Raw genomic sequence first — 18,542 nt, forward strand, 5'->3', positions numbered from 1 at the left:
TAGTGATACTGCCTCGGAAACCCAAGGAGGGGTCGCTATGAGTCGGGGCCGACTCGATGGCACATAACAACAACAACAAATATTGTGGGGTGTTCTCACCATTTTTGGCATTTCTATGGTAATGCTCTCAGCTGGGTGTGAAAGCTTACCACTTCCCTTGTCCCTGAAGTGGTTTGCTTTTTGCTTTTAAGGGCAAAAACGCTTAGTTTTGCTACATGGAGGTTTTTTGCTTCTTGCTGCTGTCTATAGGTGCCATTGCCTGAGATCTACCTGTAGTTCTCTGCTGTGCTCTACGGTTTGGCTGCACCAAGCTTTTCTGTTTTGCATATATCTGGCTATGCTGGAAAGAGTTCAAGATGAGTAACCTGCTCCTTTTTCCATGACTGTCTTATTTCCATTTGGGACTTTGATAACAAGTGGCTGGTGCTTGAGTCCTTTCTAAGGCCACCCTTTGAAGGAGATAGGGGTATTTGAAAGTGATACTGTTTATCAAAAAAAACCTACTTGATTGCTTTAAAACTGGTGTCTAGCGGTGATTTTTTTCCCCCTTTAATATGGAGTTTATAAATTTAGAAAATCCCTATCCTTTTTCTTTAATACCATTACTCCACTCACCCCCTACTCTCCTTGTTGTTTTTTGAAATAATAAGGGGCAGCTTGACATAGTCAGACTTTGAAGCCCTGAATTAAGTCAGGGTTCATTGTTACATGTTTTCAAATGCTAAGGATCTGACACTTAGTGAGCTAAATTAATATCCACGGATATCAGTTTTAGAGTTGAATGACTGTCCTAGGGAAGAGCATCAATGGTATGGTTAATGATGCAGATAATAAAAAGGGGCCTGGCCATAATGATGTAATAACAGGATTGAGTTAGGAAATGTTGGGACCTTTGCCTCCTGGGGGTGGCCCCTGACAGAGTACATTCACAGACTTTTCTCTTTAGTGCGGCAGGTGTCATCATCTGAATGCCAGTATTTCCACAATAAGACAAGAATGCCCATCTTTCTAGTTAACTTCGTGGGGTATTTGCATATGTATTTTGAGAATGTTTGAAAGATGATCCAGTTGATTCCATGACATTTGATGGTAGACCCAGTTTCAAACTGAGCTTTCTCTGCACTTGGGAGACAATCCCTGCCTCAAAGCAGAGTGGCAGAACAGATGATCTCTGGAGGTCTCCAGCAGCTGCCAGTGGAATGATTCTGTGATTTCTTTAACTTTCTGATTCTTCTTTTCCCATTTTTTCCTTTTCTCTCTCTCCTCCCTATTTCCTGCTGTGTCCCACCAATTCATATACCAAAGAGCCAGAGAAATTTGAGGGTTGTTGTTAGGTAGCTAAAACTAAGCTGAAATGATTACAGTTAAAGAAGGAACCATAGGAATAGTAGGAAAGAAAAACCTAGACAGCCATGGCAATTTCAGGAAGGGTGAATAGAGGACATGTAATGGTCAGGATAGACTGGAGAAAGAAAAAAAGCCTTTAAAAATTAAAAGGAGAGGTGGATGCTGTAAATAGGAGAAAGGCAGATGAGGAATAAACTTTCTCTAATGTCCACTCTTTTGAGAAATTATTATAAGATTTCCTTATATTATTTTAACTGGCTGTAGGGAGCTCTGGTGGTGTAGTGCCTAAGGCATTTGACTGCTAACCAGAAGGCTGGTGGTTCAAACCCACAAGCCACTCCTCAGAAGGAGGGTTGGGCCATCTACTTCCATAGTGATACCTCCTCGGAAACCAAAGGCGGGGTTGCTATGAGTCAGATTCGACTCAATGGCAGTGAGTTTGGTTTGGTTTGGTAGGTGTATAAGGAGCTCTGGTGGTGTAGTGATTATAGAATTTAGTTACTAACCAAAAAGTCAGTGGTTCAAACCCACCAGCCACTCTGTGGAAGAAAGATGAGGCAGTCTACTTCTGTAAAGATTTACAACCTTGGAAACCTGTTGGGGCTCTCTTTAAGTCGGAATTGACTAGATGGTAGTGAGTTGGGTTCATTTTGTTTGGTAGGTGTGTAGGTTGGATATCTGGTGTGCATAATTAAAGAATAAGGTGGTATGTACCTATCACTTAGATTAATATAATTATTATTAATCTGCATTGTTCCTAGTGTTTATTAAACTCTAGATATAACTACTACTCAGCAACTTTTTCATCTTTGGGGACAAGAAAGGTAGATTTTCAATCAACAGACAGCTGAAATAGCTTCCTCCCATTTTTGCTTGGAGATGCCCAGTTTATTTGCCAGCCTTTCAAAATGAGAAAGTGCTTGAATCACCATTGTCAGGTATTTGTATTACCCTTTGAACCTGGAGGATTATATTTGCCATATTGAAAAAATGATCAAGCTTTATGCTTATTAAAATATTTCAGTTTTTTTTAAAGTGCAGAATGTGGTAACAAAGGGATGTCCAGATACTGCATCATATTGCCTGAGTTACCCACTTTTAATGACTTCATGTTGGACCTCTACTTGCAGCGGGACCCAACCTACCTATCTATCTGTGGCTAGACTAATTTTCATACTTCACCCTACATTTTAGCCATGTCTGGCAGGTTACCATTTTCTGATAATTTTTGGACCCTTTCTTTCCTCTCTGCTCTATGTTTCCATACTGCTTTTAATACTGATTTCCTATGCTTCACCTATTCAGTTGCAATGCAGAAAATGCAGCCATTGCCGTGGAGTCAGATCTGACACATAGCGACCCCTCCTTGGGTTTCCAAGGTGGTATCACTACAGAAGTAGATTGCTCAACCTTCCTTCTGAGGAGTGGCTGATGGGTTTGAACTGCCAGACTTCTGGTTAGCAGTCAAATGCCTTAGGCACTATGCCACCAGAGCTCCCATTCAATTACAGTGTATTAAAATAATCTTTATCCTTTAAGACCTTATCGAAGTATTCAAAGAATACAAAGAAACTTCTCTTTCTTGTACATCTTCAGGCTTTTGGTACTTACTGACTTTCACTATAATTGTATGTGTCTTAGCTTCCTTACTGGAATCTAAGCTTCTGGAAGGCATGAATCATGTCCTGCACATGTTTGTGTTTCCTGCAGGGCCTAGGATCATTCTTGTTAGAACTGGCCGTTCAGGGAATGAAAGATGATTAGACCACTGCATTGTAGAGACTACATGGGGCAGGAGATCTGGGCAGGTTCTACAAGTGAGAGAATGTCTAGAACAATTAAGCAGTTGGTATCAGGGAAGCCTAGGATGAATGCATGTGAGAGCTGGACAATGAATAAGGAAGACCGAAGAAGAGTTGATGCTTTTGAGTTGTGGTGCTGGCGAAGAATGCTGAAAGTACCATGGACTGCTAAAAGAACTAACAGATCTGTCCTGGAGGAAGTGCAGCCAGAATGCTCCTTGGAAGCAAGAATGGCCAGACTTCGTCTCACCTGTTTTGGTCATGTTGTAAGGAGGGACCATTTCCTGGAGAAGGATGTCATGCTTGGTAGGGTGGAGGGTCGACGAAAGAGGGGGAGGCCTTCAACGAGATGGATTGATACGGTGGCTGCAGTGATGAGCTCAAGTATAGCAGGGATTGTGGGACTGGCGCGGGATCGGGCAGTGTTTCGTTCTGCTGTGCATGGGGTCGCTATGAGTTGGAAACAACTCGACGGCACTTAACAACAACAACAACAACAACAACAACAACAGGATGAATGCCAAACACATGTTCCTGCCAAGCCCATAGGACATAGTATGAGGGAGGTGTTAACTGTGTGAAGTAGGTAAATGTTGCATCTGAAGTAGTCACTGTCAGGACATTCAGGAACCTACTGTGAAAATCAGGGCTTGGTATCTGAATACTGAGTTCTGAAAGGTCTTAGAGTAGGTTGAAGAACCCAGATGAGGGAAAACAGGAATATGCAGACATAAATTTTGTAGGAATGGTCAAGGGTATGGAGTCAAGACAAAGACCAGTTTGGTGACTGAGGTGTAAGTTAGAGGGAACAAAGTAAGAGCTGAGTACCTGGAATGAGGACATGAGGTAAAATGATCTGACTTTCTGAAAAAGGTATAAGAATTTCTTTCAGGCCAATACAAGGTTCTTATTATATAATTGCCAAATTAACTCAGTTTTGATGTTCTACAGTTTTCTCTGAAGAAAGTGTTAAAGTCAGTTAAATAAGCAAAAAACTAGATTAATACTTGAAATTATTCTCTTAAGAATAATCACTAATTGAGAACTTAAGGAAGAATATAATTTGAGTTGTGACCATCAAATTCTGACATAGACAGATGTTCCATATTCAAAATAGATACATTTTATTTGCTGTCTTTTTATAATTTTTATTGCTGGAAGTTTAAAGAATAATCATAATGTCAGTAAATATTTATAAAAACATATAAAGTACTTACAAAAGACCTATACCAAATGCACCAAAGATATAATGTATATTCATGAATTAATGAAGAAAACTAAAACTCATTTCCATTCAGTCGATTTTGACTCAGACAGTTAATGAAAAAGCATATAAGAAATTAACCTGGGAAGGTACCAAGAGATTGCATTATGAGAGTCCTTGAATATTGCCAGAAGAAAATTAGACTTCCTTTCTCCTGTGATTGTGAAGAGTTACTTGAACCTGTATGTTTTCAGATTTTAATTTAAATGGTAATAAAATAAAAAAAAGATGGTTTTGCTTTTGTTTGCTCCTTAGTTGGTATCGGATCAGCTAGCATCAGGATCAGCTAGCATCAAAATAGAATCAAGATAATAGTAAAGGAGACCTCATAGATAGATTTTTTAAAAAAATATATTAAGGTAAGTTTGGTTTATGAGATGTTTGAAAGAATTCAGTTTAGACTTGAAAATCTAGACTTTGGTGATACTATTAGTATACTTTAATATTTCCAAGAAAAAAGATTATTTCTTTTTTTATAAGCAGAACCTCACCCCTTTCTTCTTTCCTTCCTTTTTTAAAATTTAAGATTGAATTAAATAGATTAATTTATAAATTTATTTTTTTTAGTAACATCTCTGATACTTTGCAGTCTGCTTTAAAATAGGTTTTTGTATTGCATAGAGTCCTTTGATTTTTATCTTCAGAAAAATTTCCGACCCCTTTGTGTTTTAATACTCATACTTTTATGATTTGGCCCTTGGCTGTTGCCTCTACTGCATCCTTTACTCCTGTCTTACTGGGCTTATTGTAGTTCCCTAGTTTTCCATGCTTTAGTCTGGAATGTGCCCCTCTTCCTTTTTGGCCTGGTTTGCCAAACATCTCCTTTACAACTCAACCTCAGGTGTCTTCTCTGCAAGGCCTTGACTGACCCCAACAGCCTGCTTAAATGTCCTTCCTATGATCCCTTGTGGGAGCTCTGGTAGCATAGTGGCTAAGACACTTGCCTGCTAACCAGAAGGCTGGCGGTTCAAACCCACCAGCCACTCCTCGGAAGGAAGGTTGGGCAATCCTACTTCCGTAGTGATACTGCCTCGGAAACCCAAGGAGGGGTCGCTATGAGTCGGGGCCGACTCGACGGCACATAACAACAACAACAATGATCCCTTGTGGTAGCAGCACACTGTAATAGTATCTGTCATAATGCTTGCCTCCTTATATTGAAAAAAATTGTGTCCTTATGTCTCCACTGTGAATAGCCTGAGGGATTAGAATTGCCATAGTCTTTTTTGATTGCCATCCACTTTGTGCTAGACACATTGACTATCCTCGGTAATGACTTTGATGAGTGAGTTGGAAAAGAAGACAGAGAGGAAGCGTCTAGGATGGTTCACAGTATTTTTTGGCTGAAGGCCAGTGTAAATGATAATATCATTTATCTCCAGTTCTAGGATTCTTTCCTTTCCAACTCCTCTACCTTGTGAATAGCTATAGCTCCTTATTGAAATGAGATGAAATAAAGAAATTAGAGACTTAACGTTCTTATAGATTATTAGGAGCGCTGGTGGCATAGTGCCTAAGGCGTTTGACTGCTAACCAGAAGGCTGGTGGTTAATACCCACCAGCCACTCATCAGAAGGAAGATTGGGCAATCTATTTCTATAGAGATATTGCCTCGGAAACCCAAGAAAGGGTTGCTATGAGTTGAATCTGACTCGATGGCAATGAGTTTTATAGATTCTTAGGGCATTTTTATTTGTTATTTTATGTGCTGTCTCATTGAATGGAAGACTGTGGATATCTTTCACCTTGCATAAAGAGGTACAATCTCTTCTTCTATTGGACATTCTCTATGATTTCTTCCTATGTCTAATACCTACAAACTGAATAAATAGCAAAATTAATATAAACTCCTCCTTGTTAAGTAGAAACGTAAGAGTTGAAATAGATCCTAAGATCTAAGAGAATACAGGTTTTTGCCTTAGTTATAGGTGAAGTTGTCATAGTGCCTAATGCCAAACAACAAAGTAAAAGGGATATTAGCCAGATCTGTTTAGAGTTCAGAACTCTCATGTTTAAGCACAGAGCTTAAGTCCCTCAATTCCAATTAAATCCACATACATCATAACTGATCAAGTAAAGAAGAAATAATGTCTTTCAGGAAGTGGAGGAAGCATCTCTGTGTCCAGTTTGCAATATTTATGGGTTACATGGGTAGTTCTGTCTTACACCAAAACCCAAACCCAAACCCATTGCCATCTAGTTGATTCTGACTCATAGCGACCTTATAGGACAGAATGGATCTTCTCAATGGGGTTTCCAAGGCTAAAAATCATTATGGAAGCAGACTGCCTCATCTTTCTCCTGTGGAGTGGCTGGTGGGTTCAAACTGCCAATATTTGGTTAGCAGCCAAATGCCTTGACCACTCACCACCAGAGCTCCTACTATCTAATGGGTAGCTGGTTATATCAATCTTGAAAGAGTTTTAACCTGGAGTAGACCCCTGGTGTAATTAGTATAGAGGGGACGATGGATTATGTGTGGTGAGCCTGTCTAAGGAAATTGTCTCAGGGGCCCTTGCTCGTTTATTAAAAAGACAATTGCATAAAAAGGGTAAATAGTCAGTGAATCAATTTGCATGTTGCTGCTTGACTTTACACTAAGTATGACATGTATTTTCTTGTGAACCTCCAGGTAATCTGGTTTCCATCCATAATAAATCTGTGTTTTTAAAGCCATTTATTTTATACTGTCTTTCTAAGACTCCATCATTCTTTAGTTAGAGGAATAGATTTTCACAGGGTCAGAAAATTTCTGAAAGCAAAATTTATGCAGATGTCAGTTATATAATTCCATTGTGAATGTCCACAAGTCTAACTGGATTTTCAAATCTTTGGTCAAGAGTCCTTTATATTTAACCATTCTCTCATGTAATATCCTGGATAGTTTCATCATCATCACACTGTTTGTTATTCTTACTATTCACTTAAAATAATAATCCTTATTCTTTGAGTAATATCTCCATAAAATCATAGTTTTATGTGCTAAGTGTGCCAATGAAAGTATATTTGATTCATGTATATATTTGTGTGTATCAGAAGACATACACAGTTTGGCATGATTTTATAGTCTGCTCAAAAGAGCACAAGTACAATTGCAAGATGTTACAGGTTAGGATGGAAATAATTTGGCAGAGTTTGGTGAGAAAATTTGCTTAGCAGTTAGTTATGGACTAACTTCGCATAATCCAATCAAAGATTAATATGGTTTGCTAATATAAAGAAAAATATAAAAGCAATTGAATTTAGTTTCCAGAAAGTAAATTTTAAAACATAAAATATAACCATGGCTTATTTTATAAATACACTGAAAATCATTTTGTTAAAAGCTAAGAGAGTTACATAGAACTGTGAGTCAGTAGCTTTTACATACTTCCCTTTTGTGTTCCTTTCTTAATTTACTTTCTTTCTTACTCTTAATTTGCATTGAAAGTATGTGCAAGGTAAAAAAAAGAACACAAGCCCTTTTTGTTTTTTTTCAGCCTTTTTATTTTTTTGAGGGAATGCTGCTGTGAGTGGGCAGGAGGAAGGAGAAGGCATGAGTTGTTCCCCAAGCAAAGTAACTGTTTTCATTTGTTTTGTTAAACATTATGTACTACTAACCTAATTATCCATTAAATAGGCTACTGTTATGACTAACTCAGAGCCTAAGAACAGGGCTTAAAAAAAAAAGTCAAACACACTGCCATCCCACTCATAGTGACCTCTCCTTGGGTTTCCGAGGGGATATCACTATGGAAGTAGATTGCCCAGCCTTCCTTCTGAGTGGCTGATGAGAACAGGGCTTAGAAGTGGTTCATTTTGGTTTGACCTCCTGCTGAGAATTTACATTTCCATCTCAGACAAACTGAATCATAATCTACATTTTAAGAGGGTCCCCATGTGATTCTTAGGGATACACAAGAATTTTGTTAAAAGGTAGACATGTATAATCTAGGGTGGAAATGCAGTTTCTCAGCAGGGGGTTGAACTGGAATGAACTGGTTTGAAGCTCTGTGTAAGAATGAGGTCAGGGCCTGGGTGGGTGTTAGTGAAAAGTTCACTGGGAAGAGCATCAGAAGCCCGAGTTAGAATCAGTGCTCTAGGCCTCAGTTTTCCCTGGAGGCCTCAGTTTTCCTCCGTCTGTTTTTTAGGAGCATCAAAAGAGGTAATTGGTAGGCAAGCTTTTAAAACTATTTTATGGTTTATTAAACATTGTAGAATGTAAAGAAAAGAGGATTTTGGAAGTTCAGAAATAATCAATGCACAGAACAGTGTTGGAAGTAGGGTAGGTTTCAAAATACATTTGTAGAGTGAACAGAGCAATTAAGGTGTTTTTTTTTTTTTTTAAATAAGGATATAGTATAAGACCACATATTAATTTAGAGAATTCTATTACATTTTTTCATTATTTTATTTAAATCAGAGTGTTTTCCTTTGTGTGTGTGTATGTATGTGTGTGTGTGTGAGAGAGAGAGTTGATTTTTCAGTTACGGAATACTGTACTTGTTACAGACCAGAGGCTGTTAAAACAAATGACTACAATAAATAAGTCATGGCTAATGAAAGTATTTCCAAGAGCTAGCCTGAATTCCATAGTGCTTTATCAGCTTCGTTATAATAGAATTCACCACTATGAATTATTTAGTACAAGTTCAGTAGAATGTTTTTTACGATTAGGTTTGGAAGATGGTTTCAAGCCATTTATCTTTGCTCTTTATGGCAGTCTTTTGCTGTGGATTAGTCGACTAAAGTTTGGTTTCCATTATTTTTCTAATATTACAGCTTAATGATTAGCTTAGTAATCTTGTGCTTTTGTCAGACCTTAGTTGTTGCTGTGTGAGTAATGAATGACATAGCAGAAACAAAATGAAATATGTTGGTTTGTAACTGCATCTTATGCCCATAGTTAGAAAGTCCATCAAAGCTTTTGGACAAACTTGTTAGTGTCTATAAGTCTATAGTCTCTACTAACTAGATTTTTAAATCTTTTTTTTTTTTTTTTTTTCAAATGTGCTTTATAAATACCTTTATAAATCCTGGGAGCTCTGGTGGCGTCGTGCCTACGGAATTTGACTGCTAACCAAAAGGCTGGGTTCAAACCCACTAGCCACTCCTCAGAGGGAAGACTGGGCAATCTACTTCTGTAGACACACTGCCTCGGAAATCCAAGGAGGGGTCGCTATGAGTCGGAATCGACTCGACAGCAGTTGAGTTTGTTTTTGGTTTTAATAAATCCTAGGAGTTCTGGTGGCGTAATTGACTGCTAACGGAAGGCTGGCGTTTCAAACCCACCAGCCACTCCTTGGAAGGAAGACTGGGCAATCTCCTTCCCTAGAGATACCACCTTGGAAACCCAAGAAGGGGTTGCTATGGGTTGGATATGACTCGACGGCAGTGAGAGTGAGTTTTATAAATCCTAGCCTACCGAGCTAAAGTTTTATGATTGTTAAATGTGTATTCTTATAATCATTTGTTATTCAACTAGTATTTACTAGTCCTTAATGTATAGTGGTGCTTTGGTGGTAAAACTCTCGCCTTCTGTGTGGGAGACCTGAGTTTGATTCTCAGCCAGTGTACCTCATGCGCATCCCTACCCGTCTGTCAGGGAGTTTGTGTGTTGCTTGGGTGCTAAACAGGTTTCAGTGGAGCTAACAGACTAAGAAGGACTATGAAGAGAAACCTGGTGATCTACTTTTGAAAATAAGTCAAAGAAAACCCTGTAAATCACAACAGTTTGATCTGCAACCGATCATGGGGATGACACAGGACTGGATTTGCTCCATTGCGTGCATGGGATTGCCATGAGTTGGGCTGACTTGACAGCAGCTAACAACAACAACATCTAGCGGAGGTATAAATTTTATACTGTAAAATGAAAAAACAAATTTTGCCTTAAGTATTTGTTACTAGTGTAGTTAATAGGTAGGAGGATCTCGGATGGGCAGACAATTGATTATTGTAATTGTATTGTACAATTGTATTGTACAATTGATTATTGTAATAAAACCAAACCATTTTCATTTCCATAAGATGGCACAACGTGTGTCCGAGATACATAGGTGTGAGTATCCTAGCTTTTGAGGAAGTGAGATGGTTAAGGTCAGAGTATAGGATTTATATGGAGAAGTCTTGGCAAATAATGAGGAAGGCTAAGAAAATTAACGTTTCTTTCATTGAAGGGTTGTAGGCAATACTATGATGCAATTATATTTTAATTTTTGATAGATCATTATGATAACCAGATAGAATGTGAATTATAATTAGTAGGTTGTACTTATAGTAAGGATAATGAGGGTCTAAGCAAAGAAATGTTTGAGAGATTGAATTCATAGGAGTTAGAGATTTATGTGGAGGGATGAGGGAGAAAAAGGGTCTGGCATGACCTTTGTATACTTAGGGATTATATAGGATGACTAGATGGTGATACCATACACTAATAAAGGAATACAGAGTAGAATGGGTTTGGGTTATTCAATATTTTAGTCATATTAGGTTTGAGGTATTAGACAGAGTTGAGAATGAGATTCTGGAGCTCTACAGGTTTATAAATCATCAGTATGCAGGAGGTAGGCTATGTGCTAGCTGAAAATGCATAATTGATTTAAATAATCAAAAGACTAACCAATAAAGGAAACCTGAGCAGGAGAATCAGCAGAATTGTTAATTGGTCATTGACCAAAAGATTTTCTGTTGAAATGAAAAACAAAACAAAACAAAACAAAACAAAAAAACAGATGAAATAATTTACTCGTGCCCTTTCTAGTAGTGATTTACATTGTTCACTTGGTTTAGTTCATGACAGTACTAGATTAAGTAGTAGTAAATGTTTAGACAGTTTTTAACCAATAATTGATGAAAGTAAGTCACTGGCACTGGGATCTTCATTCAAGAAATTGGAAGGGATCAGTGTTCTTTAATATCACAAGATGCCAGAAGTAATGGAACAATTACTTAAAAGGTCTGAAAAGAACAAAAGGTTGTGGCTAAAAAATTGTATACACAGCCAAATTATTGTTCAGTATAATGACAATGGAATGATATTTTTAGGTTTATAAAGGCTGGAGAAAATGTATCACATATGTCGTCTTTTAAAAAAATTACTGAAGATGTACTATTGGAGAAAAGCGAAAATTAAGAGTTTGGGGAAAGGGGCATCTACATTGCAGTAAGCATTGAAACCAATTAATGTAGATGCAAGATTAAACAGTTTTTATATGAGATTGGAAATAGTGCAAAATGTCAGAAATAAGAACAAGAAGCCATGGATCTGAAAGCTACAGTCTGAGAACTTGAGGTTAGAATATTTTGGGAAAGGGAAGAGTAATGGCATGATCACTTCTTTCTAATCTGGATGTGCCATATGATGTGTAAATCATTGTCACCCTAATCTAGGGAAATCAGTTATCCTTCTCTGGTCAATCCAGACACCAGTTGCTACTCACAGCCCTTGCTCTCTCACTTCTCTTCATTAAAATGACTCACACTGCAGGAAAAGGACTGTTTCTAATCTACAAAGAAAGAGGAGAAAACACTGAGGGGCAAGATCTGGGAGAGGTCTCTGCACAGAGCTTCCTTGTCCCCAGGGGAGGAGCTTAGCCACCCCTGAGAAACTCTAGTGAACCTCTGTCTTTTAAGACCTTTACTTTATTGGCCTCACCATGTTGCCTCCTGAGGCTTAGTCAGCATAAGCCCCTTAGGTGATTTCCTGTTGATCTGGTCAGCCCACACTCTTTGGTCTCTGGTGTGGTCCTGCTCTCAGGAACCAGAACCAAAGGCCAAATTGTTTACTGCAAAGGTATTCCACACCTCACAGATGAATATTATTTTTACTAAAAAACAGCAAGGAAGCATAAAAAAAAAAATCACAAAAGACAAATATCAACAGAATAATTTACACACAGTATATTTAGTTTTTCCCTTTTAAAAGATGGTCTCAGATTAAAAACAACAGCCAACTATGTGCTGCTTTGAAAAGGTATACTTAAAATAAATCAACCTGTTACTGCTGTTGTTATGCGCTGTCTAGTGGGACCTGACTCATAGCGACCCCTCCTTGGGTTTCTGAGGTGGTATCACTACGGAAGTAGATTGCCCAACCTTCCTTCCGAGAACCTAGAAAGGTTAAAAAAGAGGGCCTTAACTGTTTTTAGATTTATAAAGAAAGTACAACAGAAAAGTCAGACGAATAGAATATGAATTCTGAAGTAGAATTTAATGAAAAAAAAAAATCACTAAGAAAAAGAATAATGTTATAAATGAACTCAAAAGTAGTAACTTGAATAGATCAATAACTATGGCAGAATTAAATGAAGTTATATTATTTGCCTTCACAACTGGATTTAAGGCCTGATTTTTAAATTTTTTACTTTTTAAAAGTAAATGAATGTGAATCTTCCAATTCATACTTTTGAATTAGTGTATTCCTTATTCCAAATTCTGCCAAAAATTAGACCAAAAGAGAAAATTTAGATCAACTATTGATCAGGTTGTGTTCAACAGATTACCAGAATTCTCCAAGATATTCATAGAAGTTCTGTGGCAGAATTTTATGGCTAGACAAGTTTGAAAAAAAAGGGTACTGTGAATATTTAGAGTGTACTGCAATGCAGTCTACTTATGTAAAGATTTACAGCCTTGGAAACCCAATGAGGGTTGCTGTGAGAGGAATCAACTTGATGACAGTGAGTTTTGAGTTTGTTTTACTGTATTAAGGAGCTCTGGTGACACAATGGATAAGACATTTGGCTGCTAACCAGAAGGTTGGTGGGTCAAACCCACCAGCTGCTCTGTGGGAGGAAGATGAGGCAGTATACTTCTGTGAAGATTTACAGTCTTGGAAACCCTATGGGGGTTGCTGTGAGTTGGAATTGACTTAGTGGCAGTGGGTTCTAGCATATTAGGGTATCTGAGAAGTCTTACAGTAAGAAACATATTTAACTTTGTTTAACCCAGTATTTTAACCCAGTATTCTCCTTCCCTCCTCCCCCTTTTTGAAAAATGTCATGGAATACCAATTAACAACTCATAGGATTCTGGTGTTTTAAAAAGCAGAGTTTGGAAAACACTTATGAATAACATTTATTGCAGATGCACAAATCTATAATAAAACCACAATTAATGGTACAGTTTTCATAACCAAGGAGGATTTATTTGAGCATATACAGATAGCTTAATAAAAGAGACCTAGTAATATGATTCATTGCCTCATTTGATTCAGTAAGAAAACTTGCATAGTAATAATAAGCTTAGTAGAACAGAAAGCACTGGATATCATTTGACACTCCTTTCCTGATTTTGGAAAAGGAAAAGCCTTCAGCAAACTGAGACTGTCATTTGGTAGGGGTGATGGTTGAGGTTGTATGTCAACTTGGCTGGGCCATGATTCTCAGTGGTTTGTCAGTTATGTAATGATGTAGTTTCTCAGTTATGTAATGATGTGATCATCCTCCATGATGTGCTCTGATGTGATCAGCCAGTCAGTTGTCAGGAGAGTTTCCTTGGAGGTGTGGCCCACATCGTGTATGTGTGTGTGTGTGTGTGTGTGTGTGTGTGTGTGTATATATATATATATATATGTTCTGACAAAGTCTGTTCACTTGCTCTGGTTCCTGCATCTGACTCATCATCATCTGACCTCCATTTCTTGGAATTTGTTAGCCTCCACAGCCTGTGAGTCTGATGTCTTACCTGTCTATCTTGGATTCCTCAACCCTGCAGCTGTAGGAATTAGGAAAAGCCTCCAGCCTGACATCTGGCCCATGGATTTGGGATTTGTCAGACTTGACAACTATGTGAGCTAATTCCTTGAGATAAATCTCTTTCTCTTTTCCCCAACTTCAGTAGTTATGCTTCTCTAGAACCAGCCTAAGACAATAGGGAATATCATCAACATTATAATTTATTGTAATTCCATAGAAGTTTGTCTTCATTTATCTTTTTTTTTTTTTTTGCCATTTGTATTTTAAGTTCTTTGAGGGAAGGAAAGATGCAGTTATTACCTTTTTTCCCTTACTTATTCTAATATGGGACCTCACATTTTTTAAGACTCTTATTTATTTTTAAAGCATTATTTGGAAGCGTCCTTTTATTATTTATAGATTAAAGTGGATATTTTTTGTTTATATAAAATATATTTTTAATGTCAAATAATTGATTTTTCAAAACAGAATTTTTAGGATAGGCCTTTTTGTTTGCATTATACTATCCAGCAAGCTTTGAATTCTCCAAATGAATTTAAATTTGATCTAATAGTTAGATGATGGGGAATTTATAAAGATTCTTGAACAGTAAAAGGGCGTTATAAATGCCCTTTAAAAAACCATTGCCTTTGGAGAAGGATTATCCTTGGTAGAACAAGAAGCTCAAAGAGGACTTCAATAATAGCAGAAATGTTCATGTTGGAAAATCAAGGAATTTGGGGACATGTAGCTGGTTCAGAATTCAGCAGGATGTGGTTGTTCAGCTAAACAGTTTTTCTGTGGTCTTGAGGGCTGCCTTTCCAGCCCGTGAAACCCTAACCTTGAACTGTGGTTTTACAGAGTTTGAGAAAATTTTGTTCATGTGCAGAGATCTGCAGTCTTTTTAGGGCTAGGAAGAAGCATTCTCTTATTTTCTTTCTGTGTAATAATCTTGGAAAGTCATTTGATTTCCCTGTCAAATGTTTTCATCTGTCATTTGGAAGATCTTTCTTACTCACTTCACTGTGATGTTATGAAAAAATACCTGTGGAAACTTTTTGTAAAATACATGACTCTAGGTACAAGATGTCAATAAAGTATAAAGATGCTCATTTTGCTGTACCAAAAACCAAACCTGCTGCCATCAAGTCAGTTTTCAACCCATAGTGACCTGGTAGGGCAGGGTAGAACTGCCCTGTTGGGTTTCTAAGGCTAAGGTAAATCTTTATGGAAGCAGATTACCTCATCTTTCTCCCAGTGAGCAGCTGGTGGGTTTGAATTTACAACCTTCTGTTTAGCAGTCAAATGCTTTAACCACTATATCACCAGAGCTTCTTCATTTTGCTATAAAAACATAGAATTTGAAAACTCTAAAAAGTTTGTTGATAAGAAAGCATTAAGAGCTTACCTTTTGTCCTTGTTCTTTTGGATTTGCAGTTAAAAAAATAATGCGTTTCAACTAATATTTAAAAATGTTTGCATTAGAGAGAATCAGTCAATTATGCAGATATGTCATAATTCAGAATTGATATTTATTTTGCTAATGTTTTGTTACTTATTCTAAGTAATTTATTCAGATGTATACTGAAACTTGTTGCTTTAACTGTATAGCGCTGCATGAAAATATGAGAGAAGAGGTTTGGGGAAGTAGGAATCCAATGGAAGATAGTGGGTTTTTATCTTTTCTTTGTAACACTCTTTCCTTAAGGAATGGGCAGGCTTTTCTTCGTATTTGACAGATGGTATAGGAAGGGCATTGGAAGGCGAAGGGATTCCTGAAGCTTGCATTGCTGGGTGGTCGTGGAGTTAGACTAGAATTCAAAATTCTTGTTGTTATTTAATACATTTTTTTCCCTTTGGGTACAACATTTTCTTGCAGATAAATATGATGTAATAATAATAATAATTTTGATAATTATCGTAATGTTTTAGGAAAACAGTCAAATGCTGTGTTGCTTTTGCTTATCAAATTGGAGAATCACAATGTGAACACACATGGGATTTCATGTATTTTTTTCTTTGAGAAAATAAATTCACACCCTTTTAAATAAATTACCTTTATATGCTTATTTACTAAAAATAAAAGTGTGAATAAGTAATGGACTTATAGCTCATATGTTTTTGAATGTTGATGTATAAAAGGAAAAGCTGTATAAATTATTCATGAAATGATGCCCTAAATATGTATTCATAAATGATTGACTTTTTTTTTTTTAAATAAAAGAAATAAGTGTTTAGGAAAGGTCAGTATATGTTCTGAATTGATTGTGTCCTCCAAAACTATATGCTGTAAATCCTGATCTCTATGCCTGTGGTTATTAATCCCATTTGGGGAATGGTTTGTCTTTGTTATGTTAATGAGGCAGGATTAGTATAAAGTGTTTTGAATCAGTTTCTTTGGAGATATAAAAGAGATAAAACAAGCAAGGGGGCAATCAGCGATTGGGGAAGATAGACACCAAGCCACATGGAGAAGCAAAGCTGAAGAGACAAAAAAAAAAAAAAAAAGACTTTCCCTGGAGCCAGAGCTATTGGAGAGGGAAAGAATTTTCTCTAGGGCTGGTGTCCTGAATTCAGACTTCTAGCCTGCTCAATTGTGAGAATGTGAATTTATATCAATAAAGCCACTCACTGTGGTATTTTTATTATAGCAGCACTAGAAAACTAACACAAGGGGGAAAGTTATGAAACAGAAAATCACCTATTTTATTTTATTTTCCCATTAAACACATGATAACTTCCACAGTACTTTGATGAGATAAATAACTATAAATTGTACTGTTAGAGCACTCATAGAGCTCTTATCTTTATATAGATTAAAAAAAAAAAAAAGAAAAACCAGCAACAAACCCAGAAGTATTAAATTAGATTTTTTTGTGCAGTCAGCCATATACTTGATGTCACTAAGCAAATCACAGTTTTATCCTTTTAATATTTAGATTTTAAATCAGTTGATCATTGACTGTTTTTTCAATAGTGCTCTCATCCTTGAAGATTTTCAAGGTGGAGTCTCTTAGGAAATTTAATCCCACGTTACTAGTGAGGCTCTGCCTTTGGTTAGTAAGAAATTCATAGGACCCAGCATCACTCATTGAGAGCTGTTCCAGTTGAATCAAAATGTCAGTAAACTCTGAATTTATGTAACATAACTTTTTCTTAAATTTATTTTGGAATAAAGGGGAGTTTTGAAACTGGAAGGAATTTGGAGATTATGTAATCCAGTGTGTTAGACTGGGTTCTCTAGAGAAACAAAACCAGTAAAGCTTATATATATGTATATATAGAGAAATTTATCTTAGGAAAATGGCTCACACACTTATAGAAGCTGGCAAGTCCAAAGTTCCTGGATCAAACATCAGGCTGGAGGCTTTTCCACATCAAGTTGTAGGCTTTTCTGGACTCTTGCAGCTGCATGGACTGAGAAGCTCAAGTCTGGCAAGCAGTACACCGACTGTTGACTCCAGTGAATGACGAATCTAAGATCTCCAGGCTGAATGGTGGATTGTTCACTCACTGACATTTGTAGGCAGCACAACAGAATCCCAATCCACAGAAGAATGTCTCTTTTCCCAGGATGTCCATAGATATACTAGAAGCAGGCCACACCCCTAGAGAAACTCCCTTTCAGCAGATTGGCTGCTCAAAACATAATCATCTGATTCCATCATGGGAATAGCCACATCACAGTAACTTAAACCACACAGAATTGTGGTACAGCCAACTTGACACACAGCTCCAACTATCACAGTTCACCCTTTTGTCAACTTGGCAGTTGTACACATGTTCTTAACCATATATAATCTCTAAATAAGGACAATTATAAAGTCATATTTGTGCCTAACATGATACGCTAACACATGTACAACCGAAACGCATTAACCTTATTTACATTTCACAGTTCATAACAGAAGGAAACAAAAATATTTGATGCACATATACAATGAAGAAATATAACAATCACAGTCCTCATTTCTGCAGCTGGTCACGTGGTCGTAGCTGATATTCAGAACTACCTTCCTCCACCACCCATTCTGATATTTCCCTTTTCCTCAACAAGTACCTCAGTTGGTCATGGTTCTTTGCCTGGTGGGGTGACCCAGACCTTCATTCCTGAAAGGTCTGGGCCGTTAGCAGTCATATCATGATTGGGTGGCTGTAATTTTCCATTGACTTCAATCACCAGGCATGGTAGTACTAAGAGACATCCTAAAGAATCTCCTGTATTCCAGACATATTTTTCCTTCCCTCCATTATGGAATGTCAATCCAATTTCCCCTTGGTAATCAGGATCTATCACACCAGATAGTACAGTAATGCCCTTCTTTGTCTGTTGATCCGGAGGCATGAGGAAGCTAAAATGGCCGGGTGGCATTCTTAATTTCCAGTTCAATGCAATCAGTATTGTGTCTCCAGGTGGGACTGTTCCTCCCTTTGGGACTAAGATCTCCAGACCCACAGAGCATAGGGTAGCAG

Source organism: Orycteropus afer, unplaced genomic scaffold (assembly GCF_000298275.1).
Source record: "Orycteropus afer afer isolate SDZICR_OR568_19922 unplaced genomic scaffold, OryAfe1.0 scaffold00075, whole genome shotgun sequence".
Classification (NCBI taxonomy): domain Eukaryota; kingdom Metazoa; phylum Chordata; class Mammalia; order Tubulidentata; family Orycteropodidae; genus Orycteropus; species Orycteropus afer.